The sequence below is a fragment of the Lepidochelys olivacea genome (assembly GCF_965140295.1).
Source record: "Lepidochelys olivacea isolate rLepOli2 genome assembly, chromosome: 10".
Taxonomy (NCBI): domain Eukaryota; kingdom Metazoa; phylum Chordata; order Testudines; family Cheloniidae; genus Lepidochelys; species Lepidochelys olivacea.
In genome coordinates, this window is record NC_140420.1 from 46,290,258 (window position 1) to 46,315,230 (window position 24,973).

A 24,973-nucleotide genomic window follows, 5' to 3' on the forward strand; every position below is an offset into this window, starting at 1 on the left:
ACCAGGTTACCATGAACGATTTCACTCTCCTGAGGATAACACAGAGAGATAAAGAACGGATGTTGCTTGAATACCAGCAAACACCGGGACCATACGCTGCCAGGCTTTGTCATGCAATGATACCAGATTATTTGCTACTAGCATGGCGTGGTAAAGTGTCCTACCATGGAGGACGGAATAAGGCTGCTCTCCCCAGAAACCTTCTGCAAAGGCTTTTAGAGTACCTCCAGGAGAACTTCATGGAGATGTCCCTGGAGGATTTCCGCTCCATCCCCAGACATGTTAACAGACTTTCCAGTAGCTGTACTGGCCACGAATGCATCCCAAGTCCTCAGGACTACTTGATCATTAAAAAACGTTGGCTTTTATAACATGTATTCTATTTTTAAAAGGTACACTCACCAGAGGTCCCCTCTCCGACTTCGTTGGGTTGGGAGGATATTTCAGTCAGGGAAGATAAAAAGATCCTGGCTATCAGGGAGAATGGTGTGCTGTGTGCTCTCCTCAAGCTTCTCCTCCTCTTCCTCCTCCTCCTCCTCCTCCTCATCTTCCCCGTCCACAAAATCCTCAGGCATGGCAGAGAGTACCCCATCATCGGAGTCCACAGACAGGGGTGGTGGTGGCGGCCCCCCCTAAAATTGCATGCAGCTCAGCGTAGAAGCGGCATATCTAGGGCTCTGTCCTGGAGCATCCGTTTGATTCTTTGGTTTTCTAGTACGCTTGTCTGAGCTCTTTAAGTTTCAAGCGGCACTGTGTTGCGTCCCTGCTGTAGCCTCTGTCCCTCATGGCCTTTGAGATTTTTTGAAATGTTCTGGCATTTCGTCTTTTGGAATGTAGTTCTGTTAGCACGGATTCCTCTCCCCATACAGTGATCAGATCCAGTACCTCCCGTTTGGTCCATGCTGGAGCTCTTTTTTGATTCTGAAACTGCATGGTCACCTGTGCTGATGAGCTCGCCTGGCCAAACAGGAAATGAGATTCAAAAGTTCCCGGGCCTTATCCTGTACACCTGGCCAGTGCATCTGAGTTCAGAGTGCTGTCCAGAGCGGTCACAATGACGCACTGTGGGATAGCTCCCGGAGGCCAATACCTTCGAATTGCGTCCACACTAACCCTAATTCGAAATGGCAATGTCAATTTCAGCGCTAATCCCCTAGTTGGGTGGAGTACAGAAATCGGTTTTAAGAGCCCTTTATGTCAAAAAAATGGCTTTGTTGTGTGGACGGGTGCATGGTTAATTCGATTTAATGCTGCTAAATCCGACAAACTCTTAATGTACACCAGGCCTTAGTCTTGCCCAGAGGGAGGCACCTATCTCCACTTGGGATTCACAGCTGAGTCTCCTCTCCTGGAGTTAGGTGCCTGAACCAGGTCAGTACTTTTCCAAGGGGGGGAGGGGGTGGAAGGAGGTAATGGTGTCAGTGCCACCCCCAGGCCCATAACCTTTAGCCCAGTGGCATTCACCAAGGTTGATATCTTTTATTTATAGAGTTTATTTTTAAAAATAAATATTTAAATAAAAATATTTAAAATGAAATTATGACAATATATGTTAAGGCCTATGATGAACCATTTCAATGATTTATTAAAATTAGGGCTGTCAAGCAATTTAAAAAAATTAATCGCTCTGTTAAACAATAGAATACAAATTTAAATATTTTTTGACATTTTCATATATATTGATTTCAATTACAACACAGAATACAAAGTGTACAGTGCTCACTTTATTTTGTTACAAATATTTGCACTGTAAAAAATAGTATTTTTCAATTCACCTAATACAAGTACTGTAATGCAATCTCTATCAAAGCTTAACTTACAAATGTAGAATTATGTACAAAAAAACTGCATTCAAAAAACAAATGTAAAACTTTGGATTGTAGGCTCTAATCAGTCCTACCTCTTGTTCAGCCAATTGCTCAGACAAACAAGTTTGAGTTTACATTTGCAGAAGTTAATGCTGCTTGTTTCTTGTTTACAATTGTCACCTGAAAGTGAGAACAGGTGTTTGTATAGCACTGTTGTAGCTAGTGTCGCAAAATATTTACATCTCAGATGCACTAAAGATTCATATGTCCCTTCATGCTTCAACCACCATTCCAGGGGACGTGTGCCCATGCTGATGACAGGTTCTGCTTAATAAGCATCCAAAGCAGTGTAGACCAACATGTTCATTTTCATCATCATGAGTCAGATGTCACCAGCAGAAGGTTGATTTTCCTTTTTGGTGGTTTGGGTTCTGTAGCTTCTGCATCAGAGTGTTGCTCTTTTAAGACTTCTGAAAGCATTCTCCACACCTCATCTGTCACAGATTTTGGAAGGCACTTCAGATTCTTAAACCTTGGGTCGAGTGCTGTAGCTATCTTTAGAAATTTCACATTGGCATCTTCTTTGCATTTTGTCAAATTTGCAGTGAAAGTGTTCTTAAAACGAACAACATGTGCTGGGTCATCATCTGAGACTGCCATAACATGAAATATATAGCAGAATGCGGATAAAGCAGAACAGGAGACATACAATTCTCCCCCAAGGAGTTCACTCACAAATTTAATTAACACTTTTTTTTTTAAACAAGTGTCATCAGCATGGAAGCATGTCCATTGGAACGATGGCCAAAGCACAAAGAGACATATGAATCTTTAGCACATAAGTAGCTGGCATCACAAGAGATAACAGTGCCATGCTCTCTCACTTTCAGGTGACATTGTAATTAAGAAGTGGGTAGCATTATCTCCCGTAATGCAAACAAAACTTATTTCTCTTAGAAATTGGCTGTACAAGAAGTCGGACTGAATGGACTTGTAGGCTCTAAAGCTTTATATTGTTCTGTTTTTGAGTGCAGTTATGGAACAAAACCCCCTACATTTGTAAGTTGCATTTTCATGATAAAGAGATTGCACAACAATACTTGTATGAGAAGAATTGAAAAATGTTTATCATTTTTACAGTGCAAAAATTTGTAATAAAAAATAAAGTGAGCACTGTATACTTTGTATTCTATGTTGTAATTGAAATAGATATATTTGAAAATGTAGAAAAACATCCAAAATATTTAATAAATTTCAGTTCATATTCTATTGTTTAACAATGTGATAAACCCAGATTAATTTTTTTAATCACATGAGTTAACTGATTAAATCAACAGTTCTAATTAAAATAATTTATTTTAAAATAATTAAGCAGTACTTGTTTGCTGCCAAAGTTTTAAAAAAAAGTAAATCCACTGAACTGGAAATCACTGTCTAAGTACCTGGAACCAGAGTTTGCTGAGGTGTTAAACCAGCTTTTGACAACAGTAGCCTCTTCTGCAGGTGCAGCTTTCAATATTCCTCATGGTTGTAAACATCACCTTGAGAATGTGAACTTACTGTAACCAATACAGTCATAGCTGCCTGATAGTAAATGTGATAAAATATTCTAGAGTGGAGGTTTGAATGCTTGATAGTTGTGGTGTGATCTGTGGAGTCCAGTTGTTAGGATAGTGGTAAGGTGCCTGTGCGTGGGGGAAGAGATATGTAGTAGGTAGATTTTGACACTTCCTGGCCTTTGTGACTGTGTCTCACATATGTTGTGTTCAGCAACCTAGTTTCATTTGTTTTTTGTGTAAAATTTTCTAGTTTTTTTTGTAATACACAAGTACCTGTTGTCTCACCTACACGCTGGGGGATATGGGTGGGCCCAGAAACGTCACTGAAATAGACGTAACTTAGATCTACTCACCACAGCGTCTTCACTGTGGTGAGTCGACAGCTGACACTCTCCGGTCGACTCTGCCTGCGCCTCTTGCTCCGGTGGAGTACCGGAGTCGACGGGAGAGTGGTCGGCAGTCGATTTATCATGACTAGACGTGATAAGTTGACCCCACTGGATTGATCGCTGCCCGTTGATCCTGCAGGTTATGTAGGCAAGCCCAGGAGTTGAAAAACACTGAGTATCAGTAAAACTCTCCCCCCAGGAAAAAAGTTTTAAACACAGCACATCTTGTTTCAGCAACTCCTCAGTTTCCTCCACTCCCAAGACCCCTCAACAAATCTCCATTTTCTGGTTTAAGCTGCAGACAGGTGTGTTCTCAAGCCACTGCCCCTTCCTCGTTGCTTGTCCAGTTTTCTTCTTTACAGTGTTGTTATAGCTGTGTTGGTCTCAGGACAAGACCAACACAAGCTTCTCCCTCCCACCAACAGAAATTGGTCCAATAAAAGGTATTACCTCATCTACCTTCCACCCTCTTTTGAATGGGCAGTCCATCTGGTGATATTTCTGATATAATTGTCTTTTTCCTCCGCCTGCAATTTTGCATGAGAGCCAGAGTGTTGGAAGTGAGTCACTCAGGGATCAGCAAGCTATGTGTCCACAAAAAGATGTTCCTTTACGTAGGATCTCAAGTCACTGTGCTCCTTTTAAATTAATCTTTCTCATCACCTCTTTGTTCATAGGGTTCATTATACAATTAACTAAACATTCTTCTAGAAAACCAGAATTCAAATGTTCTGAGTTTGATCTGTGTCCTTTTTAAGTGTCCAGCTCTCACATCCATACAGGAGAGTTGACCATATGTAGCCCTTCAGCAATTAAGTGCAAATATTCAGTTTTGACTTTCAACAATGCAGGAGCCTTTGAAAATTACTGAATACATTTTTAGAAGCTTGATTACTGTGTCATCTCTTTCATCTGATGTTGTTAGACTCCCTAAACAGGGATATCTATTCGCTTGTTCCACCATTCAATGGCCAAGGTATAGGTGTTACCTAATTTGTGCATCACTATGTTTACTTATTATCATTATCATACTTCCTCACTCCATATTTCCTGCTGATACTGTTCATGGCAATAAGCATGTTCTGTTTTGCATTGCTTCAACTAGGGAAGATCTTCAGATTATTCATGTATCTGTTGTTGATTTGTAGACTTGTATGTCCAGATAGGTGTCTTCTGGACCTCATTATACCTTCCTACCTATATATTAAACAGTTGGAGACAAAGTGCAACCTTGATGCTGCAGTAGTCAGATGATTTCATTCATTCACATTGCTGCTTTCTGTCCCCAAATACAGGATTTTTATCTTGAGATCAGTTACATTCTCAAGAATCAGAGTAGCAGCTGTGTTAGTCTGTATTCGCAAAAAGAAAAGGAGGACTTGGGGTACCTTAGAGACTAACAAATTTATTTGAGCATAAGATTTCATGAGCTACAGCTCACTTCATCGGATGCATTCAGTGGAAAATACAGCGAGGAGATTTATACACACACAGAACATGAAAAAAATGGGTGTTACCATACACACTGTAACGAGAGTGATCACTTAAGGTGAGCTATTAACAGCAGGAGAGCGGGGGAGGGAGGGCTTTTTGTAGTGATAATCAAGGTGGGCTATTTCCAACAGTTGACAAGAACGTCTGAGGAACAGTGAGGAGGAACAAACAAGTGAGGGGGAATAAACAAGGGGAAATAGTTTTACTTTGTGTAATGACCCATCCACTCCAAGTCTCTATTCAAGCCTAAGTTAATTGTATCCAGTTTGCAAATTAATTCCAATTCAGCAGTCTCTCGTCGGGAGTCTGTTTTTGAAGATTTTTTGTGGAAGAATTGCAACCTTTAGGTCTGTAATTGAGTGACCAAAGAGATTGAAGTGTTCTCCAACTGGCTTTTGAATGTTATAATTCTTGACGTCTGATTTGTGTCCATTTATTCTTTTACGTAGAGACTGTCCAGTTTGACCAATGTACATGGCAGAGAGCCATTGCTGGCACATGATGGCATATATCACATTGGTAGATGTGCAGGTGAATGAGCCTCTGATAGTGTGGCTGATGTGATTAGGCCCTATGATGGTGTCCCCTGAATAGATATGTGGGCACAGTTGGCAACGGGCTTTGTTGCAAGGATAGGTTCCTGGGTTAGTGGTTCTGTTGTGTGGTGTGAGGTTGCTGGTGAGTATTTGCTTCAGGTTGGGGGGCTGTCTGTAAGCAAGGACTGGCCTGTCTCCCAAGATCTGTGAGAGTGATGGGTTGTCCTTCAGGATAGGTTGTAGATCCTTGATGATGTGTTGGAGAGGTTTCAGTTGGGGGCTGAAGGTGATAGCTAGTGGCATTCTGTTATTTTCTTTGTTGGGCCGGTCCTGTAGTAGGTGACTTCTGGGTATTCTTCTGGCTCTGTCAATCTGTTTCTTCACTTCAGCAGGTGGGTAATGTAGTTGTAAGAATGCTTGATAGAGATCTTGTAGGCATTTGTCTCTGTCTGAGGAGTTGGAGCAAATGCGGTTGTATCGTAGAGCTTGGCTGTAGACAATGGATCATGTGGTAACACCCATTGTTTCATGTTCTTTATGTATATAAATCTCCCCACTGTATTTTCCACTGAATGCATCCGATGAAGTGAGCTGTAGCTCACGAAAGCTTATGCTCAAACAAATTTGTTAGTCTCTAAGGTGCCACAAGTAATCCTTTCCTTTACTCTCACGAATGGGTGGTATCCTGTGTTGGATTTTATCAAATGCTGTCTCGCAATCTACAAACCATATATAAAATTTCCCTTTGCACTTTTATCACATGCCTGCATAAGATCCTCAGGGCAAAGATTGCCACTCTGGTTTCTACTTCAGTGAGGAAACCAAACCGACAACACTTTTCAACAAAACTTTACATGAGTGTCTTATCAGATCTACAGTTCAATGTTGTTCACAGTCTCTGGCATTACTAACCTTCAATACAGGAATAGAGACTGACCTTTTAAAATACTCCAGAAGCTCTCCTTGTGTGCATATCTGATTACAATTTTTAGCACACCCTACTTTTTCAGATTAACACTTTAACATTCATTACCATGTAGATAATTTTTTTTTTCATTTTCATTGTTTAATACATTTAACAAGTGGATGGAGTGTAACCAATGCAGTGTTGAAGCACTGGACTTCCCCCTCCAGTCTCATTTCCCCACATCCAACCTTTTGCACACATTCCTCTTCTACCCACTACTACCCCTTCACTCACCTCCTCTGCCTCACCAACAGCTATTCATCTCACAGAGCAAGGAATGAGTGGGGATCGGGGAAGTGATGAGTCACAGTAGGATCAGGGTGGTGACCATTGTCAAGGTTTTCTTCACAATCGTTGAGGACCAGCCACTAGAAGGCATGCAACACACTCTCTCCAAACAGTTTGTACAACTGTTTCCTATGACAGCAGGAGAACAGTGGTAACAGGATTCCTTGATTCTGCTCCTAGCTCTTAGAAGAGAGTATGGTCTAGAGGTTAGAGCAAGGCCTGAAAGGATTTCGAAGTTGCTATTTGCTTGATGATATCTGCATTTAAAGTATACATTAATGTTTTCAAAAGGCTTTGTGAAGGTGGGTAGCCCCATTTTAAAGATGCACAGGCAAGCTCACATTTGTCATTCCTTCTGTGAGGCAGTATAGATAAGTGTCATTCAGTTAGGTCTGCTACATTACAGACCTGGGTTGTATTTCTTACTCTGCCAGAAATGATTAAAAAAACAAACAACAACAACGTGTCTCAGATCCTCAGTTACCTCATCCGTAACATGTTGGGGGAAACAATACTTGACTGACCTCCTGAGGTCAGGCTATGAAACCTTCCTCTCTACACAGAAGGGCACAGATTTATCATCATCAGTGACACAGGTAAGACGAGAACTCGGCCTCCTAGCCTAGGCCAAGAGGTCAGTGTTCCAACTACTGCTCCAGCTCTGTGTCGGTCACATGCATACAATGCAGAAGGGATAAAGTGGAACATAAGCATTATGCTGCCCCTCTGCACAGAAGTGAATTTCACCCTAGAGCCTCCATGGTTTTTTTTCTTTCCAAGACCTTTTAAAAAAAATAAAGACCAAGAGATTGAAATTAATTCCCAAATGCCCTTTTCATTTCTCCAATATACACCCAGTTTGAAAAGTCATGACAAAGATCTGGCAGCAGTTTAAGATATTCATTTGTCAGTAATTTCTGATGCACATGACTGAGAGCTGCTACCTTATATATGGTCAAGTTTCCTACATATTCCCCTACCTGCTCTTTATCAATAAGATTTTTTAAACAAACCAGTACTTAATTGTCCATAATGCTTTATTTTTCTTTCTAAAGACAGATTACAAAAAGCAGATGAGTAGCGCAGTCCTTTTAGAATCATGAATTTTATCCTCCTTTACTTATTAGTTTCCCAGAGAAACAAAAACCTCACTGAGCTAGAGTTAAGGTCAAAAATAAATATTACCTGTAAAACCTTATCAGATGTGGCCCTGTGGTTGTAAGGGTGTTTGCAAGTCAGGAAATCGAAGGCTAAAGTATAGTTCCACTCTGAAAAGTGGCAGTGTAAAAATGGCATCATTGGGCTTCCTGTTTCAATAAAACAATTGTCAAAGTGACTCAGTATCAGAAGAAAGAAGATAGTTTTACTAACTGTCAGCTCTGCAAAGAGCTTTGGAACAGTCAGACCAGGTTCTTTCCTACTCACCCATCACCATCAGCTTCCTGTAGGCCACACAAAGCCCTCAGTGTCTATAAGCATGTGGGGCATGGTCTTCGTTGATACACAACTGAAGTTTCAAAATTATTTAATGATGATGATATGCGATTAAGTAATTGCAATGCTTTTTTTTATAAACAGAACCTCTTTAGTACTGCAGGACCTTTAGAAGGTACTGTTAAAATTAACATTGACCCTGGCACCTGTCCACTGATAACCAGTAGCTGTATGTATAGAACACTTGTACAAACTGTACCAAAGTGACAGCAGAAGATGAAGGTATATGCTAACTATAAAGGGCAGTGTGACGTTACACTCTATGTTTATGGAAATATGCTTATGAGTATAAATATGACATAACTGGAATATGGTTTGTGCTAGATATGTCATGTAACATAACTTTTCAAAGGTTACGATCTACTGAATATATTCATCCTATTTGTATGCATATATAATTTTTATATCTGAAGTTATGAGTGTTGGCTCTATGCTTGTATTTGAAGTGTTTGCTGAAGGAAACACATAAGGGAGGTTTGGCCAATATATTGTGACGCGTCTATTCAAGTAACTGGGAGTACTTAACTAACAATGCACTTTTGGAGACGCCAATCCACATCTGAGCTTTCCTGGGAACGTTCAAACTAACATGTAAACAATGGCATTGGCCTGCAAAGAGCTGAATCATTCATGGACATGTAACCTGCCCAGGTGGCTACAAACTCCATCTTGTTGCTGTGATTTTGCACAGAACAACGAAGGGATTTCTGCCCACAAGAGAGAGAATATAAAAGGACCGGGAAGCCTCTCCATTTTGTCTTCAGCTGGCTCAAGAGATGGCCTCTCCACCCCAAAAAGATGCCTGAAAGAAACTGGAACAAAGGACTGTAACTACAGGGGTGTGAGTGATTGCTGGACCCAGACCATAAACTACAACGTTGGTCTGAAAAGGATTGTACACAAGAGAACATCTAGGGTGAGAAGTTAGTATTTGTAACTAGATCCTTAGTGTATTAAGTTAGCCTTGCATATTTTGTTTTATTTTGCTTGGTAACTTACTTTGTTCTGTCCGTTATTACTTGAAACCACTTAAATCCCACTTTTTATATTTAATAAAATCACTTTTGTTTATGAATTAACCCAGAGTAAGTGATTAATACCTGGGGGACCAAACAGCTGTGCATCTCTCTCTAATAGTGTTATAGAGGGCAGACAATTTACGAGTTCACCCTGTATAAACTTTATACAGACTAAAATGAATTTATTTGGGATTTGGATCCCATTGGGAGCTGAGTGTCTGAGCACTGGAGCACTTCTTAAGCTGTTTTCAGTTAAGTCTGCAGCTTTGGGGGTATGGTTCAGACCCTGGGTCTATGTTGCACCAGGCTTGCGTATCTGGCTCAACAAGACAGGGTTCTGGAGGCCCAAACTGGCACAGAAAACAGGCTCAGAGGTAGTCTCAGCACATCAGGTGACAGTCCCAGCTACAGGCATTTCTACTGCTTCAACAACCTTAATTCTGAATTTCCTGCTAAATCCTCTTCTTCCTCTCCTCACAATCCTCCACCCTTACTGGATTCCATGATGTCCCTTCTGACCCTTTAGCTTCCCACCACCCTGAAACCTGGGTCAACAATTCTGTTTGCTAAAATAACCACTCATTTGACCATATTCACCAAACTCTGCTTCTCTAACCTCTCCATTTCCACATTCCCTCTCTGCTCACCACCTCCATCCTCTTTAGCTATGCCTCAAATCTGCCCCTTTGTGACCGTCAATCCATTTACTCTATGCCACTCAGTAGGTTCCTACCCACACTTTCTTCTGCTGACTGTTCTGAATCCTTCCATTCCACACTTTCCTCCACCCTCCTGTTTTTTTATTCTTCTGTCCAATTGCAGAGTTCATCTTAAGACCTCCCAAACCTAGCTCATTCTAAACTTCCAGTTCCTCTGCTCCTGATCCCTGAGTGCCTCTGAGGAAACTCCCAAGACCATACAAGCTCTCTTTCAGTTTGGATATATTCCTCACTAAACAGCACTATTTCTGCACCTTTATAAGCGCCCACACCCAATACCCCAAACCCAGCCAGAGGCCCAGTAGTGGTATGGGTTGATTCCTGGCTCCCAATAGGTAGTGGCAATCGTGCTGTGAAGCTTGTTCCCTTTCCTGCAAATAGGTTCCTTCTTCAAAACTATTCAATCCACAAGCCTATGCAAATAGCCAAGGGACTCCCAGAAACATCCAAAAAGGGGTAGCAAACTCACCCCATTAAGATGACCCAATCAAAAGACAAATTGAGTTATGTCCACTTCTTTCTATTTCTGGAATCTCTCAGCTCACTGTTATTCCAACCTGTGTCCACAGCAGAAACTTGAAGACCTCTAGTCAGTTTTCTTAGCTCAATACACATCCATTTGGTAGCAGTCTGCCTATTGTTTATTTTATATAACAGGCCAAACTGGATTTGTTATCTTTGACATACTTTGGACAACTTCGGACACAGGCTTTTGCATATATTAGCTCAGTGGTTTGCGCATTGGCCTGCTAAACCCAGGGTTGTGAGTTCAATCCTTGAGGGGGCCCTTTAGGGATGTGGGGCAAAAATTGGGGACTGGTCCTGCTTTGAGCAGAGGGTTGGACTAGATGACCTCCTGAGGTCCCTTCCAACCCTGATATTCTATGAAAATATTTTTCCATCAACCTCAACATGTCATAAAAATGCTTGATCATTTCTCCACAAACCTCTCCAACTCCCCACTTTTAGTCAGCCTATAAGATGGGAGTTCTCAGACTCCTCTCTCATTTTCTCTAATAATCCAAGCTGTATCCAAATCCTGCTGCTGCTGCTTCCAGAACTGTTAAGGTCCTGTTTTTTATTTTTGGTCCACACAGATGAGACTCATTTAGGCCCTCATGATTTATCTGGATGGGTTTTTCCAAGTTTACCCATCATTGTAGTATTAGAGCAGAGGTGGGCAAACTACGGCCTGCGGGACCGTCCTGCCCAGCCAGAGCTCCCAGCCATGGAGGCTAGTCCCCAGCCTCTCCCCCGCTATTGCCTTTCCCCTGCAGCCACGCTGCTGCGTGGGAAGCATGGCTTGCACCCGCCCACCTTCCAGGCTTTCCAATAAGCCTGTCCTGCTGCTCTCAGTGGTATGGTAAGGGGGAGGAGGGATTGGATATGGGGTAGGAGCTCCCGGGGGGGGGGCAGACAGGGGACAGTTGGATGGTGCGGAGGTGGCAGTCAGGAAACAGGGAGGGTTGGATAGGGGGTGGGGTTCTGGGGGACAGGGGTCCCAGGAGGGGGCGGTCAGGGGACATGGGGGGTGTGTGGATAGGGGTTGGGGCAGTCAGGGGATAGGGAGCGGGGGGGGGCGGTGGAGGAAGGGAGGATTGGATGGCTTGAGGGTTCTGAGGGGGGGCACTCAGGGGGCAGGAAGTGGGATAGGCCCTCCATACCATTTTGCAACCCCGATGTGGCCCTCAGGCCAAAAATTTTGCCCACCCCTGTATTAGAGTATCTTCCACAAAGAAGTTAACACAAGTCTCTTCCACACCTACCAGTTACTGCCTTTTTTAGAAAAAATAGGCTATATGAGATGCAAGTATGCTGCTGCATTATGATTGTTACCACAAGAAAGCCAAATTGAAGTGAGGGGTATTGCATTTAGTTCTGAACTTGGAGAAGGCAGAGTTAATTCTTTTTTAGTCTGTAAACAAGCTCCACAGCCTTCACCTGGCTCCTGTAAGAGCTCTTTCTCCTGAAGATCGGAGTCTTTTCCAATTTGGAAACAGTTCCATTTTTCCAATTATGTGAAGCCATCAGGTTCATCACCACAGAAAAAGGCAGCTCTAACTACCTGAGAGATCACCAACACCAAGCAGGGCTTTAAAAGTCAGTACAGTGAAAATGAACTGAACTGTGTCCAACGGAGAACCAGAGTGGGAAGCTATGAATTAGGATGATGTGTTCTTGGTAATCTGCATTACCGAAGAGACAATCATTATATTCTAGACCAATTTAGCCTCCTCAGGGTATTGAATTTTACTGCTAAGTATAGAAAATTGCAATAATCACGCCATCTTGATTACTGTAATCCTTTCTGGCAACTCTGACATCCACATCATTCTCCTCCAACAGCTACTAAGGCCAGGTCTACATCAGAAGAAGCTTGGCAGTAAAGCTATATCAGCAAAACTTCTGAGTGTACACAGAGCTTATACCAGCTACAGAGTGCTTATACGGTTTGGCAACATGATAAGCTATACTGGCAAAGGCACTTTTACGCCAGAATCACCGCATTTGCAGTCTGGCTCTTGCTGGTATACAACTATCACCACTCTCACGCCTCACAAAAAAACCCACCCCAACCAACACTGCAATACCAGCAAAGTTTCTAGTGTACAACGGGCCTATGACCATCTTCTTTGTTCATCTCTCTAGCCATACCTGCCTTGTTCTGTTTCAATCCATTCATCAACTCCTTTTATTATCTCATATTCATGCAGAGGTGTGGGAAAGTATCCAACTGCAAAGGAAGAAATAAGGCTGCCATCCCTAGAAACCTGAAGAGGAGGATTGCAGAGGACCTCCATGAAAATTTCACTGGCATCTATCAGGAGGATTCTAGGGATGTCGCTGTGTACAGAAACAAACTGCTCTGTATAACTCTTCAGAGGAATGAAAAGCAGATACCTATCTGTGTCTCAGATATTCACCAAACTCTGCACTCTGACCCTGCCGAGGTATCCACCATGGCCTAGGTGGTGGTGGGGTTTCTGCCAAGTATTTCATGTAGTTCTTGGTAAAAGCAGCAGGTCCATGGCTTAACATTGGATTGATTGTTGGCCTCCATGGCCTTCTGGTGTGCCAACCACAGTTCCTTGGCTTTCAGATGGCACTGCTGCTGATCCCTGTCATACCCCTTCTCCTGAATCCCCCATGCAATCTGCTCATAGATGTCCACATTTCTATAGCTGGACCATAGCTATGCCTGTACAGCCTCTTCTCCCCACAGTCCCAGGAGATTTGGTATTTCCTGTCTACTCCAGGTCAGAGCGTATCTGGGATGCATAGCCGGAATGGTTGGCTGGGCAGTTGCACACAACAAGAGAGAGATGCTAGGTGTGCACACCAAGCTGGACAATCAGGAAAAGGTATTGCAAAAAAATTGCTGGATTTTTAAGTGGCGAGGGGCAGCTTCTGGTCTCCGTGACCCCTGAGCAGTGGAGTTAACAACTGTGACCAGAATGAGCCATTTCCTTCACCCCTGGTGGGCCATACTCACTATGGCTGGTGCTATGCACAAACACTCCCAAGCAGAATGGTCAATAAGCACATTTTATTTCAAACTTTAGGGGAGCAATGGAAGGGAGTTTTGAACCTTAACTTTTGCTTTCCATTGCAACTACACTGACAATGGTACCTCTGTGTTTTATCTCTAGCTGTTGCCACTGCAACCATGACAGATAAGGAGAAGAAAGAAGAGGACTGAAGATAACATGTTCAGCAAGGCCATGCAAGCAAGTGCTGCATCAGACCATGAGCAGAAGGGCTTGGAGGGTGAATACTGCAGACTGTGTGGGAAAGAAAGAGCAGACAGGACCAGGAGAAAGGCCCACGAGTCAAAGCAGGAAAAGGAAAGGGAGTTGCACCCATACATAATGGGTCTTCTCTAGAAGCAAACAGATGCTGCAGACTCTTGTGGAACCTACAGGTTCAACAATCAAAGGCTTCCCTCCCTTTGCTATCCATGGAGAACTCCAGTTTAGCACCTCCTTACACATACAATCAATGTTCCACATGGCACCACATTACCCCTCAGGGTGGATAAAAATCAATGATTTTTTTTTAATCGGATTTTTAAAATTTAAATTGGATTTTTTTGATAAAATGCTTTGAGGGAAAAACCTATCTCATCATGGAATAGGGATTATAAATTCTAATTCCATAGCATGAGACTATATATTCATGTAAAGTTTAAGAAAAGTTTTGTAAATGAGTTCCAACAGTTCATAGTTTAGGGACCCAATCTTATGGGGTTCCAGAGGCTTCTGTACAGATTTACGTTAATCTTTCTATCTACCCGATGGGGCTCAGTGCTCAGTCTAGAAGATACCATCAGAGATGATTAGTTTTGCAGTTCTCAAACTGTGGATGTGTGTCTCCAGAGATAACATGCTTGTTAACTGCAAAAATGTTTTAAAATAATTAAATATATAGAGGTGAGAAATAACAGATCTCAACCCTATTGTCCCTCTGCAAATCTGTACAGAGTCAATCCCTTACCTCTCTCTAAAAGTGCAAAGTTTCAAAAAATTCAATGAATAGAAGATTGTTGGGAGCAAAATAGATCTGGACAACGAGAAGAAGTCTGGAGATAACTGTGAGAAGGGAAGGACAGGCAGGAGAAACAAAAGTAAAACTGTTTGAGCAGAAGTCTTGAGATCTTTCTGAGAGTAGCCTTCATTGATTTGAGATCTACCATACCATTCTCTCACTAGAAGGGAAAACCTGTAACGGCAGCAGGCCATAAAAGAGACCCAGTTTGGGAATATTTTAATGAAGTTCCTCAACCTGTGGGTAAGACAGGCATGCGTGAAAAATGCAACCAGTGCAACAAAGAAATGCAAGGCCTGGTTGCCCAAATGAAACATCATGAGAAGTGTTCCTTCTCAGGAGGAAGCTGCATTGAAGATGATGAAAGGAACATGTCTGAACATGCAGGATCTTCACGTTGGTTTTTATTTCATCCTTCTTTCTTAAGGACTGCCTGTCTTCCTTCTGGACTATTCTTGAATTCTGTTTCAGCAAAAAATATAGGTGTTACTCTATGGTACTATCATTTTAGATGCAGTTGTACAATTTCACCTTTAAAGTAGTACAGGTACTGAGCGTCAGGGAATGCAATGAGCAGTACTAAATGAGCAGTATGGTAATAATAATTAAATAACTGCATTGACTTAGGAGACTCTATCCTCAACATACAGGATTCTGAAGACTATCCACCTTCAAGATCACCATCATTTTCTATAGTTGCAGAGTTATCTGCCAATGATAGTGTTTCAGTCACATCATGTATGTCACATAGCCACAATATAATCACCTGTAGTAAAAAGGAAAAAAAATCTCCATCATCCAGAAACAACCACAGATAAGTTGGTGATAAGAACCGGCACATTACAAAAAGAGATAATTGTTGAAAAAATTGCCCGGTTTCTTTATGCAACGAACTCTCCTTTCCATATGATTGAGAACCCACACTTCATTAACATGGTTCAGTCATTAAGACCAGGATACAGTCCACCCAACAGAGCAAATGTCACAGGCAAATTGCTGGATAAAGTGTATGAAAGAGAAATTGAGCAGTGTGCAAAAGGTCTAGAGGGTAAAATTGTTAACCTGAGTCTTGACGGGTGGAGCAATGTCCATAATGATCCTGTTGTATGTGCTTGTGGGACAACAGAAGGAGGAAACGTCTTCCTTACAGATACAATTGATACATCAGGAAATCCACACACAGCAGAATATTTACAAGAAGTAGCAGTAAAAGCTATAACAAACTGTGAAAAAAAATTCAAATTTCTATTACGCAGCTTGGTCACAGACAATGCTGCAAATGTATCCAAGATGAGAAGAAATTAGTTAGAAGAGAGTGAAGAGCGTCCCAAGTTAATAACATACAGTTCCGGTGCTCATTTGATGCACCTCCTAGCCAAAGACTTCAGTGTTCCAGAAATAAAGGCTAATGTTGTTGAAATTGCAAAATACTTCCGTAACAACCACTTTGCAGCAGCTGCTCTGAAAAAAGTGGGAGGAACCAAGCTAACTCTCCCCCAAGACGTGCGATGGAACTCAGGAGTGGACTGTTTTGAGCACTATATCAAGAACTGGCCTAAACTGACGACAGTTTGTGAACAAAATCATGAAAAAATAGATGGCCCTGTCACAGCCAAAGTTGCTCAACATTGGGCTTAAGAGAAATGTTGAACACATGCTGAGTATCCTAAAGCCTATTTCTGTAGCCTTGAACAAAATGCAGGGAAACAGCTGTTTTATTGCTGATGCTGCTGAAATTTGGAAGGAACTGAGAGAGATCTTTTAAAAAGATGACAGAGTTAAATTACAAGCATTAAAAAAACAAATGGGACAAGCACTGTCTCCAGCTCATTCTCTTGCAAATATTCTCAATACTCAGTACCAGGGTCAAACCTTAACTGCTGAAGAACAGGAGTTGGCTATGACACTGACATCTGGCAATCATCCCTCCGTAATGCCAACTATAATAAACTTCAGAGCTAAGGGTGAACCATTCAAGGAAGTTTGCTCATGATGTTTTAAAGGAAGTCACACCAGTGAACTGGTGGATGTCACTTAAGCACTTGGATTCAGAGACTGTTGAAGTGATAATCTCACTTTTAACAGCAGTAGCTTCTTCTGCCGGTGTAGAAAGAATATTTTCTTCCTTAGGAAGAATTCATTCCAAGTTGAGAAATCATTGGGGACCCGAAAAAGCAGGAAAGCTTGTTTTCTTTTCCAGATTATGAACAAACAGGAAAACGAAGGTGAAGACGACAGACTTAGCTGCAGAAGCCAATATTTTAAGTTCCTCATGTTGACCTGGCTGACATAGTCAATTTAATTTTTTTAAAAAAATATTTCATGTAACTATTTTAGCTACAAACAATTTTAAGAAAAACAAACCTGATTTTAAAAAACTTGAATGTTTAACTCAATTCAAAAAATCATATGCTTGTTTTGTTAAAATATTATTTGTTTGCTGTTGAAGAAAAAAAATCCAGAACATTGATGTTTTAGTTAAATAAAACTATTTAAATGTCTGTCTAGTGATGTTCTCCTCCTAAGACAGCATGGCAAGAAAATCCTCCAAATATTAATGGGTAAGCTGTTGAATTGGAGATAGTTCACCTCCCAATGACTTCATAAATATCTGCTTCAATTACCTTTGGTAAATGAAGTAACCAAACCACCATCCATTTTCTGATATAGTTGTAAAACTAATCTGAAAAGTTTTCAAAATAAATCACTAAAAATGTATAGTGTGTACCTTCTAAAAATGAAACCTACATCTATCTCCAAGTTGTGAAGAATATGTATTAAGGTTATAACAACCAACAAAAACGCACTTTTATGTAATAATCCATGATTAAATTGAGTCTTCCTGAATAGTGATTTAAATCAAATCCACGCTGCTACTCCTACCATTCCACACCAGGATAAAGTAAGGACAACTACAGCTTCATATACACTGACCTGTGAGAGCCACATTTGTTGTATGAGTAGCCAAAATGGACATTAATGGAACAGAACTTAACAAGAGGAAAGAACATTCATTTATTAAGTTTTTAAATGTATTAGCTTTTAACTTGTACAGATTTTTTGGCACACTGGTTATGTTACTCATAATTATATTTTTTGGAAAATAATTCATCTTTAATTCCCAACATACACTGCAGAATGCCAAGTGGTACTGAAAGCACCCACTTACTTGTTACTGTACAGTGTGACAGCTCATAGGATTAGTGACAGATAGTGTAATATTTCTAAATGTACAGCAAGCACCAGAAAATTAATAGGTGCACTGACATTGTATATTCATAGACATACACCAAAACACCCCTCTGTTACGATATAGGTATTCAAGCCTGTCTGTAAAGACCTATACTTTAAGAATTTAGGTATATGTTTATCATTTAGCTAGTTATAGAGGTATAAAAGAAAGAATCTGTTTAAGGGCCTTCTCTCACTGTGACAGTCTGAGGCCCTGTTCTTAGGCGAAGGCCTTTGGCTAAGCAGCAGAGGCAGCCATAAGCTGGGAAGCATATGATCACATCCTCACATTCCAAACTCGTCATATTGAAATAAGGCAATCTGGGGCTGTTGAAAAGATGATCCCTTGCTATGGAGGTAATAGATCGGAAGAGCCTAGAAGATGTAAAAGGAAATTTACTTTGATAGTTTTCTGTCTGGTAAGAACTCAATCTATCAATAGACAGAGGTGGGAAACCCTTTTGTCTTTATAAATGTAGTTGTGAAATCCTCACTTCTGTAATGTTTTGTCATAATAGTTCCTCCTTTATGACTGTTTATTTGCATGGTCTCTGTCTGGTTCTGTGATTGTTTCTGTCTGCTGTATTAATTTTGCTGGGTGTAAATTAACAAGGTGGTAGGATATAATTGGTTAGCTAATCATGTTACAATGTGTTAGGATTAGTTAGGTAAATTTCAGTAGAATGATTGGTTACGGTATAGCTAAGAATATTACTATATAAATTAGGGGCAAACAGGAAGTAAGTTGAAAGAAGAAAAGGAGTACTTGTGGCACCTTAGAGACTAACCAATTTATTTGAGCATAAGCTTTCGTGAGCTACAGCTACACAAATGAGCTGTAGCTCACGAAAGCTTATGCTCAAATAAATTGGTTAGTCTCTAAGGAGCCACAAGTACTCCTTTTCTTTTTGTGAATACAGACTAACACGGCTGCTACTCTGAAACAGGAAGTAAGTTGGGATTTGAAAATAAGGAAAAAGGAACTTGGATTTAAGCTTGCTGGAAGTTCACCCCAATAAACATTGAATTGTTTGTACCTTCAGACTTCGGGTACTGTTTCGCTCTGTTCATACAAGAAGGAGCAGGGAAGTGGGAGGGTGAAGGAATAAGCTCTCTAACACCCTCTATTCCTAATAGGCCTCAGAATTGCAGGGCAAGGAGGAACAGTTCACCAAAACACTTTACTGGGGCTCACTATTATAGTGCTTTCTCAAGGCCTTCCTCAGCCATATATCTCCACGTTGAGCTCATTTAATACCCCTTGTGTCTGACTGTTCAAACCCAGCAGATAGCCAGTCCACCTCCATGTTCCACCCCGCCAGCAACTTTTCTCCCTTTGCCTCACAGATCCTATGCAGGATACAGCAGGCAGCTATAATTATGGAGATATTTTTCTCAGAGATCCAATCTTGTGAGTAAACAATGCCATACTTCTTTTAGCCCACCCAAAAAGCACATTTAACTGTCATTCAACTACAGGATCAGTAGGTGAAGAATCTTTCCTTGATGCTGTCAAGCTGGCCACTATACAGCTTCATAAGCCAAGGGTAGGCTGAGCTCCACAGGATCATTACTGGCATTTCAATATTCTCAATGGTAATCCACATGTCAGGAAAGAAAGTTCCTGCTTGTAGCTTTCTGAACAGTCTTGTGTTCTTAAAGATGTGAGCATCATGCACCTTCCCTGACCAGCCCACACTGACGTCGGTAAAGAGTCCCTGGTGATCCACTTGCATAACCACAGAAAAAGTAGCCTTTTCTGTTGATGTACTGTGGGGCAAGATGAGCTGGTTGCCAAAATAGGGATATGCATGCTATCTTTCACAGTGCTGCAGTTTGGGAACCCCATTACTGCAAATCCATCCACTATGTCTGGCACAGTGCCAAGCGTCAGTACTGCGTACCACGAGATGAATAACAGCCCTGCACATTTGCATGACAGCAGCCCCCACAGCGGCTTTTCCAACTCCAAAAATGATTTCCCACTAATGGGAAAGAATCCGGCGTTGCAATCACCACTCACTTCTCCACCGCCAGTGCAGCTCTCATACTAGTGTCCTTGCGCTGGAGAGCTGGGGTGAGCTCAGCACACAGATCCAGGAATGTGGCCTTTCATGTCTGAAAGTTCTGCAGCCAATGCTTGTCATCCCAAAACATGTACAGCAGAACCTCAGTTATTAACACCAGAGTTACAAACTGACCAGTCAACCGCACACCTTATTTGGAACTGGAAGTATGCAATCATGCGGCAGCAGAGAGAAAAAAGCAAAGACAGTACAGTACTGTGTTAAACGTAAACTACTAAAAAAAAATAAAGGGAAAGCAGCATTTTTCTTCTACAGAATAAAGTTTCAAAGCTGTATTAAGTCAATGTTTAGTTGTAAACTTTTGAAAGAACCACCATAATGTTTTGTTCAGAGTTACAAACATTTCACAGTATGAACAATCTCCATTCCCAAGGTGTTCGTAACTCTGAGGTTCTGCTGTATTATGATGCAATCCCACCAGTCAGTAATCCTTTCTTGGGCACAGAAGCCCACCAGCTCCAGCACCACCACCAGCCACCTTGAATTGGTTTTCACTACGCCCCCACAGCAATCTGTCCTCCATGAAACCATCATGCTCTCCACTGATGCGGTTCTTCTTGTGACTCTGCAAATACCAGAGGATCATGCATCCTGTGCTTGCAATGCTCAGAATAATAGCACAGAGCCGTGCAGGTTCCATGCTTCTGTCAGAGATGACTGATAGCGGGGAGGGCAGAGCATATTCACGCAATTTTTTTTTTAAAAAGGCACTAAAATTACAGACCTTGAATGACATTATGGGATGGAGAAAGTTGCATGCTGGTACGCTGACCCCTTGCACCACTTGTTTCTGCCCCACGATATATTACCAAAATTTCCCAAAACACAGTGCGCTGGACAGTCGCAATCTGCATACCGGGATATCTACTCATGGTGCACCGCACTATGCATTGACAAAAGCATCTTAGGTAGTATATGCAACGCTAATGCAAGGATCCAAGTGTGCACATGTACAAGCAATATACTAAATGCAGCAACTTTATACCAACGTAACGTGCGTTAGCAAAATGTGTAGTATAGACAGCTTATGTCCACAGAAGAATGCTTCCATCAATGTAACTAACTTTGTTTGGAGAGGTGATGTTCTTATACTAATGGAAAAACCTCTTCCATCAATAAAGGCTATATCTACAATGCAGGGTTATGCTGGCATAGCTACATCAGTATAGCTATTTTGGTATAGTCTCGGCAAAGTAGACATCCCCTTAGTGCTAACTGCAGAAAAGAGCTGTTAAGCTTCAGCAACTCTCCAAAAAAAGGAAAGTCATCCCTCAGAAGTGTGAATAACTGAATTATTTAAACATGCTTTATTAGAATCAACTCTCCAATCACGAAAGAAGGTTTCGTGAGGAGGTGAAAGAAGCAATAAGATATAAAATGGGGAAGCTGACAGCAAAGGATACAAATTTGCATTTCCTGACTGGTGACAACTGATAGGGATGCTAAAGGCAGCAACAACAAAAAGGCAAAGACCAGCAGGGTTAAGGACAATAAGAAGGAATTCCTGAAATATATTAGGAACGAACAAAATCATAATGATATACGTCCAAGACTAGATAAGGATAACTGCCAAGTCATGATGCAGAATAGGCAGAAATTAATATTTCTGTTCTGTATTTGGATACAAGCAGGATGATATTTATATCAGACACTGATAATGAAATATTTTCCATTCCATCAATAACTATGGGCCATGACAAACAGCAACTATTAAAATTAAACATTTTAAAATCTGGAGAACCCAATAATTTGCATCCAAGAGTATTAGAGGAATTGGATGAAGAGCTCCCTGAATCATTAATGTTAATTAATGGTCCTAGAATACTGGAGAAGCTCCAAAGGACTGGAAAAAAACTAATATTGTCCCAGTGTTTAAAAAGGAGTAAAATGGCATGTTCTACAAAGTATATGCTAGTTAGTCTGATGTCATTCCTGGACAAAATAATGGAAAGGTTGATCTGGAATGCAATCAGTAAAGAATTAAAGAACAGTGGTATAATTACTTCCAAACAACATGGTTTTACACTAAATAGGTCTTATCAAACAAAAAATTCTGAAAAGTTTGGTAAGTACACAAGTTTGGTTGATAAAGGTAACTAAGTTAATATACTTGGACTTCTGTACGGCATTTGACCGGCATTTTGATATAAAACTAACACTATATAAAAATCAATGTAGCCATATTAAATGGCTAAGGACTAGTTAGCTGACAGATCTCATAAAAAGTAAGTGTACACAGAAAAACAACACTCAACAAGAGAGTGTTTCTAATGTGGTTCCACAGGGATCTGTTCTTGCCACCAATACTATTAAATATCAATGATCTGGAAGAAAATACAAGATCATTGCTGGTAAAACCTGCAGATGACAAATTGGTGGAGTGGTAAATAAAGATACGGCCTGGTCAGTTACATACCCCGAAGTTGATCACTTTGTAAAGTGAACTCATTCAAACTAACATCATTCATTTCAAACACAGCCAAAAGCAAGATCATACATCTAGGAACAAGGACCATAGGTCGTACAAGATGGAGGACCATATCCTGGAATGCAGTGACATTGAATAGGACTTGGGGATAACAGCAGATAACCAATTGAACATGAGCTCCCACCTGTGCTATGCTGTAGCTAAGAGGGCAAACACAACCCTTGGATGTATAAGCAAGGAAATATCAAGGAGTAGGGAGGTACTGTTACCTCTTTATACAGCATTAGTGAGACTATTACTGGAATACTTCGTCCAGTTCCTGTGTCCACACATCAAAAGGACATGGAAAAATTACAAAGAAAAATGCTACAAGATTGATTTGAAGCCCAGAGACCATAATTTATAACAAAAGGCTTAAGCAGCTCAGTCTGTGTAAGCTTACCCAAGAAAAGGTTAAAAGGTGACCTGATCATCATCCACAAGTACTTACATATGTAAGAGATTTCTGGTAGTAGATGGCTCTTTAATCCAATGGTTGGAAGTTGAAGTTAGAGAAATTCAGAATAGAAATAATGCAAAAAATTTAAGTCAGGATAACTTATCAGTAGAACAATTTACCTAGGGATAGAGTGGATTCTTCATCACCTGAAGCTTTTAAATCAAGAGTTCCTATCTTTCTAGAATATATGTTCTCGCTCAAATCCAAGTTACGGGTTTGAGGCAGATTTTACCAACTGAGGTTCTTTGGCTTGTGTTATGCAGGTCAGATTAGACAATTTTAAGGGTCCCTTCTGGCCTTAAAAATCAATGAATCTTTGTCTAAGATTAGAATACTGGATCAAGTAATCCATTCCCTGCATGCAATAGAGGTACTGAAGAGAGAAGAGAAAACAGAAGAAAGAAATTATGGCACCTATACTGGGCCAGAGCAAGTCTGAAACTCAATCTTAGTGCTCCCAATATTTGTTTAAATTAAATACAGTTCTAGGTGGAACGCTCTAGTGAGAGATTTGTAGCTGTATACTCCAGATCATTCAATGTGTCCATGCTAAGAATGGTCAGCCATGCTTCCAGAGCCTCCTGTCAGCTTGTAGTCTTTGTTTATGGATCTAATTAAGGGAATTATATCTGGGGCCTGCCAGCACATACAACTTAATAAATAATTTTGGCAGCCAAAAATACATGGAAGGCTTTGCCTTTTTCTAAAGAGTAAGCGAGGAAAGATCTCTCCTTCTATTCAACTATGGCTGTTTGAGTATTTAATAAGGATGTTGTATGATCGATCAGACCCTCAAAGAATCAGATGGCATGATCTTAGTGTGCAAGAATGGAATGTCCCCCTCTCCTTCATACCTATGGAGAGGGCAGGCAAAGGAGAGGTAGAACTGCATAGATTCTCAGGGTGGCATTCCTTAGAATTGGAGATCAGTGCTCACTCAGAGGGAAGAAACCCAGGAGAAAAGCAGCAGGGCAGTAGCTTCTTCAATTACATAGGAAACTGAGTCCCTTGCTGAGGAGCAGACTGCACTGAAGTGCTAAGCCACTTCTTTAATGTCCCACCAGAAGCCCTAGCCAGGCATGGGCCTCATCACAAGACAGCCAAGAAGAGGCTGTCACAACTGTCAGACTGATGCTATTGCAGATACTGCACCTGCCTCTCAGGGTATGTGTACGCTGCAATTAGACACCAGCAAATGGCCCGTGCCAGTGGACTCAGACTCACAGGACTCAGGCTAAGGGTTGTTTAATTCTGGTGTAAATGTTTGGGCTCAAGCTGCAGCCCAAACTCTGGGACCAGCTCAGGCAGGGTCCTCAAGCCCAGGCTCCAGCCTGAATGCCTATACCACAATTAAACAGCCCCTTAGCCAGAGCCCCATGGGCCAGCTGCAGGTTTTGAATTGCAGTGTGGACATATCCCCAGTCTCTCCTTTTCTATTTATGCCTTGCTGGGCTGCATGTGTTACCAGGGTCCCAGAGTTCAAAATGCTGCACAAACAAAACCCACCTCAAAACGTTACAAAAACCAGAAATTAAATACGATCACATGACTCCCAACCTGGTTCTGAATTTAAAACCCTGTTAGAATTCAAAATGATCTTGACAAATTAGAAAAGAGCTCTGAAATCAAGATGATGAAATTCAGTACAGACAAGTTCAAAGTACTTCACTTAGGACAAATCAAATGCACAACTACAAAATGGGGAATAACTGGCTATGCGCTAGTACTGCTGAAAAGACTCTGAGAGGCTATAATAGATCACAAATTGAATGAGTCAACAATGTGATGCAGTTGTAAAAAAGGCTAATATTTTGAAGTGTATTAACGGTGTTGTATTTCAGACACAGAAGGTAATTGCACCACTCGGCACTGGTAAGAACTCAGCAGAAATACAGCATCCAGTTCTGGGT

General features: G+C 41.2%; 1 protein-coding gene across 3 annotated transcripts in view; it reads right to left on the reverse strand.

Moving 5' to 3' along the window:
- The window catches only part of ZNF592 (zinc finger protein 592), a 97,635-nt gene that overhangs the window by 62,780 nt on the left and 9,882 nt on the right, over window positions 1–24,973 (reverse strand). The window lies entirely within an intron of this gene.